Source organism: Lissotriton vulgaris, chromosome 1_1, assembly GCF_964263255.1.
Source record: "Lissotriton vulgaris chromosome 1_1, aLisVul1.2, whole genome shotgun sequence".
Classification (NCBI taxonomy): Eukaryota; Metazoa; Chordata; class Amphibia; order Caudata; family Salamandridae; genus Lissotriton; species Lissotriton vulgaris.
Window position 1 is genome coordinate 567,341,708 of NC_141685.1, and position 13,100 is coordinate 567,354,807.

The 13,100-nt window shown below is 41.0% G+C and overlaps 1 protein-coding gene and 1 long non-coding RNA gene across 2 annotated transcripts in view; one reads left to right on the plus strand and one right to left on the minus strand.

Annotated features, from left to right (window-relative positions):
* Positions 1 to 13,100, minus strand: part of LRRC8D (leucine rich repeat containing 8 VRAC subunit D) — a 439,662-nt gene that overhangs the window by 109,863 nt on the left and 316,699 nt on the right. The window lies entirely within an intron of this gene.
* LOC147747493 (uncharacterized) overlaps positions 1 to 13,100 on the plus strand; it is a 106,687-nt gene that overhangs the window by 61,674 nt on the left and 31,913 nt on the right. Inside the window, exon 3 of the long non-coding RNA XR_015308298.1 lies at positions 10,790 to 10,925. This is a non-coding gene — a long non-coding RNA (uncharacterized LOC147747493). The remainder of the gene's footprint in view (positions 1 to 10,789; positions 10,926 to 13,100) is intronic.

The following is a 13,100-nucleotide window of genomic DNA, read 5'->3' on the forward strand; positions in this document are numbered from 1 at the left end:
AATGGCATGACCACAGTCGTATTACAGATCATAATTTCAAACTCAGCATGGGTTGCTAAATTTCATAAACAGAACACTGGGACATTAAACAAACAAGGAAGTATGACTACACTTTTACATCAAACTAAGGGCACAGAAAACTCATGTGGCAGTAATCTCAACATAGAAAACAGAAAAAATTAGTCACACTTCCATATAGTATCACCTGTGTTAATTATATGTCTTTCTGCATTCTGTAAGACTTCTCTGGAAACTGGCCTGTGTGCTAAATTTATTGGGACCGAAAGTGAAAAACTGGAACTGTCCCTGCACATCCTGTGTGCCTGGTCAACCTAAAGCTAGCCCACACAGAAAGTGCTTCAGGTTAACACTAACATCACAAACATTCTGCAAGACTAAACCAAAGGAGGAAGAGGGCACCTAGACCTGAAGATAAACAGCATCCTGCAAGAGATAGCCCACATCGCCTTCAAGCACCAATTGGCCCACGCTACTCTTGTTCAACAGTAAATGTGTAGATGCTGAGTTGATACCATCCCATTGACAGTAAGAGTCACCCAACAGAGTGGCGTAACAAGAGCAACATGTACTCCACAGACCCATGGAAACCATCCTGCTCCAACCTCAACCTACATCTGGGGGAATTTAAATAAATATCGATCGTCAATGATCAAAAGTAACAATGTTCATGGTAACAACACAGCTCCTCTTACTCTAGGTTACACACTTATTTATGACAAAATAAAGAATTACTCAAAAGGAACTTGACAAAAACAGTCTTCGCCTTTCAACTAAACTACATGCCTGTTAACTCTTGAATGAAAAATAATTTGAAATCATCCTTCAAGAGGGTGATCCCACTAAGGCGAATGGAGAATGGACATTTTTGAAAGGTGATATAAGTTTGAAAAATCGGTTCACTCCTAACGTTTGTGGGGGATTTTGCAGTCAGAAGGTTGAATATGAGTGAAAAAATGACACAATCAATGGGTGCGAGTTGACAGGCATTAATTTAAGGGCTATGTGTGGGCAAAGTATGAGGAGCAGAATTTTGGATCAGATCCTCACCATGACAGAGCTTCTAACTGCTATGCCTGTGTCCAGCCCTCGGAAAGGAGGCTTACTAGAGCTTACAAATTTTAATGATCCTGGTAGCCCTCCTATGACAGGGAATTAATTAACCAATTAGAAGAAACGTTGTTTAGCTTCACATGCGTCGAATGCCACGCATTGCTTTTCATGGAAATAGGAAAGTGTGGATACTCACTACTCCAGAGTACCAGCTTGCCTCTGAGAAGTGCTGGTACTCTCCCTTTCAAATGAATAAAGTGCAAGGACTCAGTACCTTAATGCTCCTGCCCATATAAAGTACTGGCCCCACGGCCACTGCTAGACCGAGGAGCTTGGCACCCCATAATAATAATAATAACCTTGAATTTGTAAAGCGCACAGCTACCTTTGAAGTGGTTTCCTGGCGCTGGGGGCCCTCCGGAAGATTAAGCGAGCTAATGCTCAAAGTCATATGGTGCTGGGCTGACCTGCTGCGGGTTATCGAACCGTGAACCCCATGGTCTGGAGTCAGTCACCCTGGCCGCTGCGCCACACCTCTTCCACAGAGATTACACTTTTCAGCGGCCTTTCAAAATCTCACTAGTCAAACACTTGTGTTTTGTGGTCGTTCACAGCCTGGCTAACAAACTATTTGATGTGACCTTTGTACAGCATTTCTGTTGTCGATGCTAAGCAAATAAATATACAGTAATCAAATACAATGCAGCCTGCTTCTTTACAAAAAGTAAAGTCATGGATTTACTTTAAGGTAGAAGAGACTCGATAATAAGCATTTTCCAGGCAGCATCTGATCCTTCAGAGCTGCAGGCTAAAGTGACATGCTAAGTGGACCCGGCCCTCACCCATTCCCTCAAGCCCAGAGCACCACTTCCCCTCCGCGACTGGTAAACAAGGGTAATGATGTCATTAGGAGCCGGCTGACCTTTCTGTGAACTCTGGGCTGTAAATGAGATGCATGGGACAATGCCCTTCACCCCGCCTTCTCCCGCCACAGACACTGTCAACCAGTGTCCCCTACGAGCGCGCTGCAACCAAGCCTTTGTTTGTTGAAGCACCTAAGCCCCTTACAATTACAATGCAATACAATGTATTGAAAAGGCAGATATAGCAGACTCCCGTGCCATCAGTGGCCATGTGGGCACGTGAAAGCCCTGCACCCAGTGAAAGAGGCACCCAACTCTTCCACGTGCCCAGCGTCGATGGGCGGCACTGATTGGCGTATGCAGACGTGATGCCAGTCTGTCTCCTGAAGGACAAATAGATTTCAATTAAAGCTGTTTTGAACAGTGTGAATTCTGTTGATGGTGTGAGAGGGCCTGTGTGGCACCCGAACAGTAGCCATAGCAACAACGGTATCGCGCCCTTGGAAGGGGTGTGCATGAAGTTGCCTCTCCACTGGCTGGGTCTGGAGAGCTCTTTGCATGCGCACAGCTGCAGCTCCGGCGGTCTCTACAGAAAGAGGGCGCAGGCCTCTGCTTCCAGGAGAGGAAGATACTTTCGTCCTGTTAGTTTTTTTGCTATTTGATACACTTGCCTGTGTTCCTTTCTCCTGTGGTCGCAGGCTTCATTTGTGCACCATTCTTAGCTGTGCCATGCAGCACTGCCTTCAGAGTGGTAATGCACGGCAGATCAACGAGCCGATTACAGCGCCTCGGGACCTGTCAGTACATAGAACGTGAAAGCCACAAAAGCCATCAAAACCGGGACGTCCTGCTATCCAACAACCACACAGCATGCACATCTTTTCGGGGAATGCTCTGCTTAGTGTGCAGGGTAGAGCCTGCAGACTTTATCTTTAGGGGGGGGGGATCTGTTTCTAATTAGCATGGCCAAGCCAAGGCCATGCTAATTAGAAACAGATGCCCCCCCCTAAAGATAAGCAAATGCTTCACGACAGCCGTGAAGCAGACAAGCCAGCCCGGATGGGCCGGACGAAAGGGGGAATGGGCAGTGGCCAAAAAGCATCATTTTTAATGGGAAGCCAGCATTTACCATAAATGCTGACGCGACCTAATGAAAATGATCGGAGGGGCTTCAAGTCCCCTTCTGAAATCTCCTCTCTCAATATAGGTCTCGCCGAGCGAGCAGCGCATGCGCTGCAACGCTAGGCGAGACCCTAAAATGATGCAAGACATGCCTGTCGCAGGTGGCAAGCTAATGGTGGGAGATCAAGGTGGGCCTCTGGCAGCACACTGGGGGGTTTGAATAATAAATACACAAGGCGTACCTGTCGCCGAAAACAGGCCACACCCAACCCAGCAGATCCTGCCTCTAGCCACAAGTATAAAATCTGACAGCAGCAAGGTGTGCCTGTTGCCGCAAGTATGCAAGCAAAAGCAAAATTAGGTCCTGTAATAAAAGTGGTGTAGGCATGCCTGTCACTGAAAGTATACAATTAACCCTTATGCAGATGGCAGGAAAATGATTGGCAAGGCATGCCTGCCGCCGCGAGTATACAAATATGGCTCGCACAACTGACAGGCAAAATAATGAGAAGTAGGTGCATGCCTGTTGCCGACTCCACAGCAAAGGAATAAGTTCAAAATATGTCTGCCAGTGTCGTAGGCATCGTGTGTGTGTGGTGCCTCGTGACAGCGTGCGTCAAACACTTCAGTAGAACCACCGCTGACAGGAGAGAAAGCACTGCAGGCTAGAGCGAGCAGTGAGTTACAATGGCTCACTTGTGCTAACAGCACCCGCACTGGCCTGACAGTGAAAGATGACATGCGATGAGGGGCTCGCGCTGACAGCTCGCACATGCACACAGAGCCTGAAACTGTCCCAAAAGAATTGTCGCTGTCCCGCCACTAATGTCACAGACACTACATTTACACTCCCAAAGGCGGAAGCATAACAAAGCGCCACACTTGCCTGAGAGATGACCAATAGTAGAAGGTACATGTACTGTCCTGGGATATCAAAGGGCTCGAGCCAATCTTCGCCAAAACGTGTTGCAATTAACAACACAAGACAATTGTAACTTGATGAACTCTGAGGTTTAATTATCACATAAACAGCACACAACCATACCGGAAGCTTGTCCCCGGCAGACTAACCGTCTCCCTCAGAACACTCCATCAGCACCTTCGTAGTGTCATTTCAAACATGTGGTACCATTGCAAATAAAACTAAAGTAAACCCACAACAGCCTGCCTCCATAGGCAGTGGAAGCAAGGGTGCAGGGGGCTGGTGCAGCACCTCCAAAATAACATGCTGGATTTCAGAAGGTGATTGAGTAATAAAGATGCCTTTAAATTTTGTTTTCATCTAGTTACATTTGCTATGCGTTCAACCTCAGAGGTAGAAATCCAGGGTGTGTCTTCTGACAAATTGTTGCTTATTCTTTTAACATGGAGATTGATGTTTACTTTTCTTTCTCTAGCAGCAACGTTAGCAAATCTTTTAAGGTGAACTATTGGACAATGTTCTTGATGTACAGGGAGTGTGAAAGGAAAGGCTGTAGGGTATCGGTTTTGTTTTCCTAACTCATAGCAACATGTAAATACCTGTAAATGAACAGTACACATATTTCAAAACACTGAAGTTAGAAAAGCACAAATGAAGCATATTTTTTGTAATTCTTTAGTGTGATGGAAATAAAGAATTTAATAGGATCATAACAAATCAAGACTTTACTTGGTGATGTGCAAATGATAAATATTTACTGAATCCTGATTTACACACATTTTCGTTTGTGCAATATATACTTTTGTAAGTAAAATACGTATGTGCAAATTTAGTGGCTATTTCAAAGGAAAATATGCGGTCTGTAAATGGCAGTGCACTACTACACCATGCTATAATAAATATTTGAAACAGTGTGCATTAGAGGATACATACAACACCTTTACCAATCTCCTGCTGAATGGGCGTGGTTAATTTGCTTTACTTTTTCTTTGCGTGATGCTTGGATTTTTCACAATCGCCAACAATTATGGCAGCAACCTCAATCTGAAAATTGTTCCAGCACAACTGCCTGCCTACTTGAGCGGGAGGCTCAATGAATCTTTGAGGTATTCAGGTGTACCTGGGAGTCCCATATGGGTGTAGTAAGTGCTCCGCCTTCCTTTGTAACTTAACCTTGAACCATACAATTGCAGTCGTTTTGAAATCAAAACACTTCTTAAAAGAGTTTAGGGACACCAAACTATACAGAAAACCATTTGTGGCATTAAAAATCTTTAACATTATGTTAAGTACAGATCCTTTATTAGTCACAGTCCGGGAGGTGAAAAGCATCGTAAAATGTAGATGGGTAGGCCTCCTTTTAAGGTCGAGCCCGTAGGCTACGGCAACGATCTGTTGTGTTTAAAAAGTCAGATGGGGCTTTTAGCCCGCCTACACTCACCATTGGTCAATAGCCTGATTATTCTCTTTTGCTGCCTTCGAATTTAGCAGCAATCATGGTACTTCACTTCCTGTTAGTTGTGTGGAGCACTGCTCAACTACAAATTGATTAAACCTAATTAGTGTCCCTCTCCTGCAAGCATCATGATAGAGGTACTATTTCTACTTTGTTTTCTGTTCAGCAGCCCATCTTTTAATGTGTCAGGAACGCACATTTAATAACATATGGGTAGTTTCTTGAGCCACACACATCATGTAAGATGTAAAATATATCCTCAATAATCATAATGTAATGAGTGGATTACTCTTCTATAGCATGGGAGTTTTGCTCCTGATGTGGCAGCGTTGTCGCTCGTTGTAGCTAGATCCACTAGTGATTCTGGTTAGGACTGATTCCTCCAACTTTTTTCCTCACGGCTCCCTAATCTGTTTCCACTGCAGCACAAGGAAAACAAGGCAGGGGGGCTGCCACGTTTTCCTTGTGCTGTAGTGGACACAGATTGACGATTTTAGAGTAACTGAATTGACTTTGTGCAGAGTAAACAACCAATCCAGCGTTTGCCACTTTAAAAATTATTTTTAAAATCGTCTCCATGCCATTTTTGTTTATACATTTTTGAAATGTAAATATATATATATATATGTATATTATCGTACTTCACCCAGACCTTTCTCGTACAAGTAGAAAAAGGATGAACACGCGGACCCAGAGTTCTTTGTGCCGTTTATTTCAAAACACCCTGCATCAAAGCCTCCATGACGCGTTTCGGTCCCACCTGGATCTTGATCACATATATATATATATATTTTTACAAGATATGGTCAAACCTTTTTATACATTGCTGAGTTGTAATACATTTCTTAAACTCAAGTATTCCGAATTTTTCTTTTACTTTTGCATTCATTTATATTGTTTATTAGGTGCGTCTCCAATTTTTAAACTTGAATGTAATTGTAAACAACAACCATCATCTCCTGAATGTTGTCTTGTGCAATCAAGTGTTTTGAGAAACGCAGATTTGCATGCCCTGCATTCGTGCTGTTTCCTTCATTCTGTTAGCCATCGTGTCTTTTGTGATTTTTTTAAAACTACATAGTTTATATTTCTGTATTATTAGACATATGGATTTGGTACTTGCAGCAAAAACGAATCGGTATCTTCTTTACAAATGATCCTGTCAGTATGGCTGGAATTGCTCTGCATTGACCTTTGAAGACAAGCGGCAGCCTGCCTTCTGTTAACCGAATACCATGCATTTTATTTTTTATGTCAAAGGACGTATGCTTTGGCCTAATGAAAGTTTAAAAAAATGCATGCGAAAATCGAGAAAATACTTTAAAAATAAAGACAAAGCCACTTTCTACATGCTATTTTTTGTGGATACCCTGTGTATGTGACTATGGTGACACAAGTTTATTTTTAGGTGGAGGCTGTAAGCAGTGTGTAAGCGCTATCGCAATGGTGACGATCTGTTGTGTTTAAAAAACAAGTATTTGGAAGCAGTAGGTCTTGCATTTGCAAGTGTTTAAGCTATTGGTATTGTAAATGATGAAGCGTTTTATTTACGTTTTAAAAACAAAAACATAAGTAAAAGTAATTTTAATATACAATGGCAATGGCTCAAACTCACGTAAATGCTAGACCTATTGCATTGCAGAAGCTTGTTTAATTTCATTCAAAAATGTTTTCATGTTATCCTAGCTCTTTTGAAGCTCTAATGAAATCAGTTAAATTGCTTTGGACCTTGTGAACAGTGTTTATCGAAAACCAAAGAAATGCAGTTAAAAAGAAAAGGGAGTTTGAGAAGAATACACCTTTTGATAAAGTTCACTCTTCTATGAACAAATAGTGGGAAATGCTGCCATTTCCTAAGCAATGTATTCATCACTCCCATTATCCTAACCAGGTTGTTCTTTAGAAATCAGGTCTATGTTGTTGTTAATATGAATGTACAAATAGCTTATCTCTTTTTTACATGATGGCTCTAGTTATCTAAATTCCATATCACTAAATCCATTTCTATTGATTGAGGTTATAACCTGATAGTGCTTGAAAGTCTGTAGCCCACAACTCAAACAACTATATTGTTCCTACTGGATTTTTATTTGACAGATTATTAAATAATCAGGTTAGAGTGTGATCTTTTCGTTAAACCCCTGTAACCTAAAAGGGACTGTTCTCTCACTGGCATGGCCCTGTTGGGCAAGGGGCTCAATATACAAATTGAAAATAATGGGAGACAGAGGACACCTCGGACGTGTGCTCCTTATGGAGAAGCCTTCTTTCAGAGATCCATTAACTAGGATTCTGGCTGATGGGCTAATGTGGAGAGTTTTAAGAGCATTAATAAAAAGCATTTGTAAGCAAGTCCATAAATACTTCCAATTGCCCTAGTCAAAGGTCTTGGCAGCATCAATGGTTATTATTTAGAGGAGGGCCTTGGATGATGTTGTCAGATCTATAGTGCAGATAAACAGATGTACAAGGTAATATAACTGCCTGCTAGGTATATAATTCTGTGAAGTGGAGTTCTTGGAAGGACCAAGAACTATGTGACGCACAGCTGATGGCAACTAATGCCTATTTTTTTAAGCCAAAATTTGTTCAAATTTTATCATCCTATTTTATCACAACAATAACTTGAATTAAACAGAATCAAAATCGTGTTGTTATAACATCATAAAAAATATGGGCAGCCAAAGCTGAAATGTATCACATTCTTTATATTCTCAGGTGAATAAGGCAAAAAACGCTCATCAAATTAAATAACATCTATAGCAGATTACATGTGTGAAAACAATGCGAAGATAGTAAAAAAAAACAATGCATTTCGGGTTCATTCAGAACCCTTCTTCAGGGGTTAAATGTACAACAAATGATATAAATGAAACAATGTTCAAAATCTTCTGAAAAGGTTCAGCTTCCGTGTCTACAACAAAAAACAGTAAAGTCAAATGTTATATTAATATCCATGTTGACAACTGTTCCCCTAGACCATGGGTGAACATGCTCAAGACTTGCATTACTAATGATTGAGTGTTTAGATTAAAATGAAATCAAAAGTCAAGATTCAATCTGAAAGGTGAAGTCCAAAATAGGAGAACTAAAGCTAAAATGTTTCATGCATTGTGCCATGGTGTAAAAGAAAATAATTGTGAAACAATATCAGAACAGGAATAGGATGAAATAGCAAGTTCATTCCAAGACATCAATGCTTGTCATCCTATGTCTAACTTGAGTGGCATCACCAAAACTACCAGTGCCCTACTATTTGATCAACAATATACTTCATTGTACCTGAAACTCCCTTAGGTATCTCCTGTAATCAAACGGTAGCTAAAAACTACCTAAGCGGGCCATCACCTATAATCCAAAATAACTATCATGTGATGTTCAAACTCATAACACTGTATGAATAGTTTAGTAATAGCTACGTAACATACCAAATCTCGAGGGTTTGTTCTAATCCCATCTACATCAACGCACACTCAATGTGCTTCAGGTATACCAACCCCTGTGGAGATATAATGCTTCAGTTCACCTTTACCGTCTTACTAGAAAACAAGACACTAATAGCCTCTCGTTCTCCCCTCTCACCTCGGGGTCTATGCGTAAAGTGCTCTCCCGAGTGTAGTATTCAATATTCCAAATCGTAATCTCTGTGGGAATATAAAATAAGTAGCGGTTGTTTTAAAACCACTTACGCTTGTCTGTTTAAGAAAAAAACGCCGACCCTGTGCCTCATCAACTTACTTCAAAGTACTCATAACCGGTATCCTACTTCCTGACGACAGTCCAAAAGTCACGTGCAACCTCTCCGCCTATCCCATGGATTTGTAATCAGAAACTGTCGACATCGGAGACGGCTTAGAGCGGAGCTCTGACAAGATGCATCAACACTAAAAAAGGGCTATTCAGTGCTTTTTCTATTGGGAAAATAGGACGAACTTTATTGATAGCGTGCATGTGCTCGAGGCAGAAATGAACGTGAGCCCACGGTCCAAACTAATGAGAAAGGAAACAAGTGGAAAGAATGTGAGGAATTCAAAGTAAATAATAAATGAGGATGAAAATAAAAATAAATATAAAGGGAATAAAATATAAAGTATAAAAATTAAAATAAAAAATGCAAGTCCCTTACAGTCTAATGGAAGAGTGTATCTTACAAGAAGCATAAAAGTTCATAGTGATCATTGAGACCCCCGCGCATTATGGTCCCTAGTATTTTAATCCAATATGTTTTTTTGCGTGCTGGTGCTGTATTTAGGTCCATACCTATATGTGATGTGATGTGTTCCAAAATAGTGAAACGCAATTGTGGGATAGTATGAGCTGCATTTATCCAATGTGTCACAAGGGAACAGTTCATGTTCTTATTGCGAATACGACTTTTGTGTTCCACTATTCTTGTTTTTATTTTTCTGCTTGTCCTCCTCACATAAATTAGTCCACATGCACATTTAATGGCGTAAATTATGCCTTCAGTCGAACAATCTGACGTGTGTTTTAAGGTTATAGCCTTGCCAATTTTGGGATGTCGAAATTCTTTGCCAACCATGACATTACCACATTGTCCGCAATTGTAACACTTCCTCGTGCCTTTGTGGATTATACTTTGTTCAGCTCTAGGCGGTTTGAGTAATTCACATATATTTAGTGCACGAGTGTGTGCAAATAATGGAAGGTCATGGAAAACATTTTGGAAATCAGGTTCATTCTCAATTAATTCCCACCTCTTACGAATGATAGACTTGATCTTGGGGGCTTGCGTAGAATATTATAGCACAAAAACCTCCCTTTTGGTGAGAGATGTTTTTTTTTTTTTTTTTTAAGATTCACTTTTTTTAGGACAGTGATTTCCATACATTTTAGAAGCACAGCCCAATTTTAGGACAAACTTTCACTATCCACCTATCTTTTGTGGACATAAGGTGAGGCAATTTTTTTATGTAACTCAAGCCCTGCATGGTATCCCATTGTCACTTAAAGACAGTACATTTTCCAGTAAAATGAGCACTACATTTCCACAGAAATTGTGTTTTACTGATAAAACTATGCAGCATGCAGAAAAGGTGTGGAAATCGTATTTCTGTGAATATTTATCATTTGTGCATCACCAAGGAAAGTGCTTTGTTGTATTAGAATCTCTGTTTTCAGCAAATAGAATTACAAAAACCGTGTTGCAAAAATTAATATCCTACAGCCTTTCCTTTCACCCTCCTGTATTGCAACAAGATCACATAATTACCTTTAAAAACTCCTCTGACTTTGCAGTCAGAGAAAGAAAAGTAAACGCCAATCCGCATGTTAAAAGAATAAGCAGCAATTTGGCAGAAAACATAGCCTAATATTTGACCTCTGTCTTTGCAGCTCCAGCAAATGTGACAAGATAAACACAGATTTTAAAGGCACCACAGTTCAAGGCACAACTCACGAGCCGGTCAACCCACAGTTTTGGAAAAGCTGTTCCAAGGTTGTTCTTTGTTCCATGATGGCGAATGTCAAGGTCTGTATCCCCTACTCTAGGGCGGAGTTATTGCAACACCGACCTCCTTCAGTTAGTAATTGTTCAATGCATGACCCAGATTCCATTCCCTCATTGACTGTTATCAGCTGTCATTGTAAATCCACCCTCCCTTGTATTACAAACAATGTTATGTCCAGTAAAAATAGCACCAAAAGAAACATTAATATCTCAATGGCACTTATTAATGCTCGTTCACTAGTAAAACATTGACAGGAAATATCAGACCTCATCAAGGATAGGAATCTAGACATATTGTTTGTCACAGAGACCTGGGTGGATAGCGCCTCAGATCCTGATTTAGTGGTTGCAGTTCCCACAGGATACAAGGTCTATCGACAGGACAGAGAAAGAAAGGTGGTGGTCTGGCAATAATTGCCCATAATACGTTTATAGTGACAATGTCTCCCATCCCGTCATCCACTTGTGAAGCAATTCTTTTTACCATTTTGCTGACTCCGTCGCACAATTTCAAAGGAGTGCTCCTGTATAGACCACCTGGAAGACGCACCGATTTTCTCTCTGACCTGAACTCAATGCTTGAATCGTTAGCAACTGAGGATTCCTACACAGTTTTAGGTGACTTCAACTTTCATCTAGATAAACAAGATAATAACGAAACACTCGTATTATTGTCAGACATGGAAGCACTAAGACTTTCCCAATTAGTTTCCTCTCCTACACACGAGGCTGGTCACACTCTGGACGGCATATTCTATCATTTTAACGGTATTCTTGTACAAGACGTCCTCCCGCTCCCTTGGTCTGATCATTATGTCATTCTTTGTTATATTTCTATTACAGACGCTCCAATAGACAGACCACCTGATCCTTGTCGCACACCTTTTAAAGCGTGGAAGGACCTCGACGATGTAGACTTTAGAGCATTACTGAACAGCACATGCCCGGTGATTTCATTAGACCCAAATATAGCCATGAATCAAAACTCAGATTGGCTATGTAACGTTATAAGGGCTCTGGTACCTTACAAAATTATATCCAGGAATAGGATAGTCCCCTCTGCGCCTTGGTTCTCGGAAGAACTCAGGAAACAAAAACAAACTTGTAGAAATGCCGAGAGAATCTGGCAAAAAAAAGCTACGATCAAGAAAGTAAATCCCACAACAAAGGAAACACTTGCTAATTATAAAAAAATGATCATTACTGCAAAAAGGCAATTCTTTAGTGATCAAATAGAAAAGGCTAAGAACTCAAGTAAACAACTCTATGACGTAGTGAAGGAACTAGTAGGGAAAACCCCTGACTTGGCTTCCCTCCCCTTCTCAATCTTTTTGTGACGCATTGGCTAACTTCTTTTACACAAAGGTGAATGAGATTTACCTGGCCTTTTCCTGTAAGGACAGAGCCATTACACATCTTGCCTGTACGACACCCACTGTTTGTTCCCTAACTCATTTTAAAGAAATGACAGAGCAACAAATTCTGGACATTATGAACACCATAAAAACAGGATCTGCTTTAGATCCATGTCCACCAAAAAATTTTCCATCGGTTATGGACCTATTAACTCGTGTAGTCACGCAAATATGCAATGCCATTTTTGAATCAAAGATCTTTCCTAATGCTTTGAAAAACACTCTTCTAAAGCCGCTTTTAAAAAAACAACATCTTGCTAAAGATGATTTAAAAAACTATCGACCTGTAGCCAGCCTCCCATTTTTGGCTAAGGTGGTAGAGAAAGCCATGAATCACCAGCTGTCGGAGTATATCGAAGATCACTGCCTGCTGGATAATACCCAGTTAGGTTCCGCAAATTTCACGGCACTCAAACGGCCCGAATCAAAGCCGCTTATGACATTAGAATCATCAGAGATCAGGGAGGAACGGCAGTACTTGTACTGCTGGACCTATCTGCCGCTTTCGATCATTCCATTCTGATCGACTGTGTCGGAAAGATGGGAATCCAACAGGGAGCAAAGAACCTACTTGCTTCTTTCTTATTCTGAAGGACTCAGGCAGTCACTTTAGGTCCGTTCAAATCAAGTGAGCTTTCTCTACCTTGTGGGGTGCCTCAAGGCTCATCCCTAAGTCTGACACTTTTTAACATTTATGTGTCGGACCTAGCTAAAGTCATCAAGCAATATGGGATGGGCCTTACCTCCTACGCAGAGGACACCCAGCTAGTTCTAGCCATTT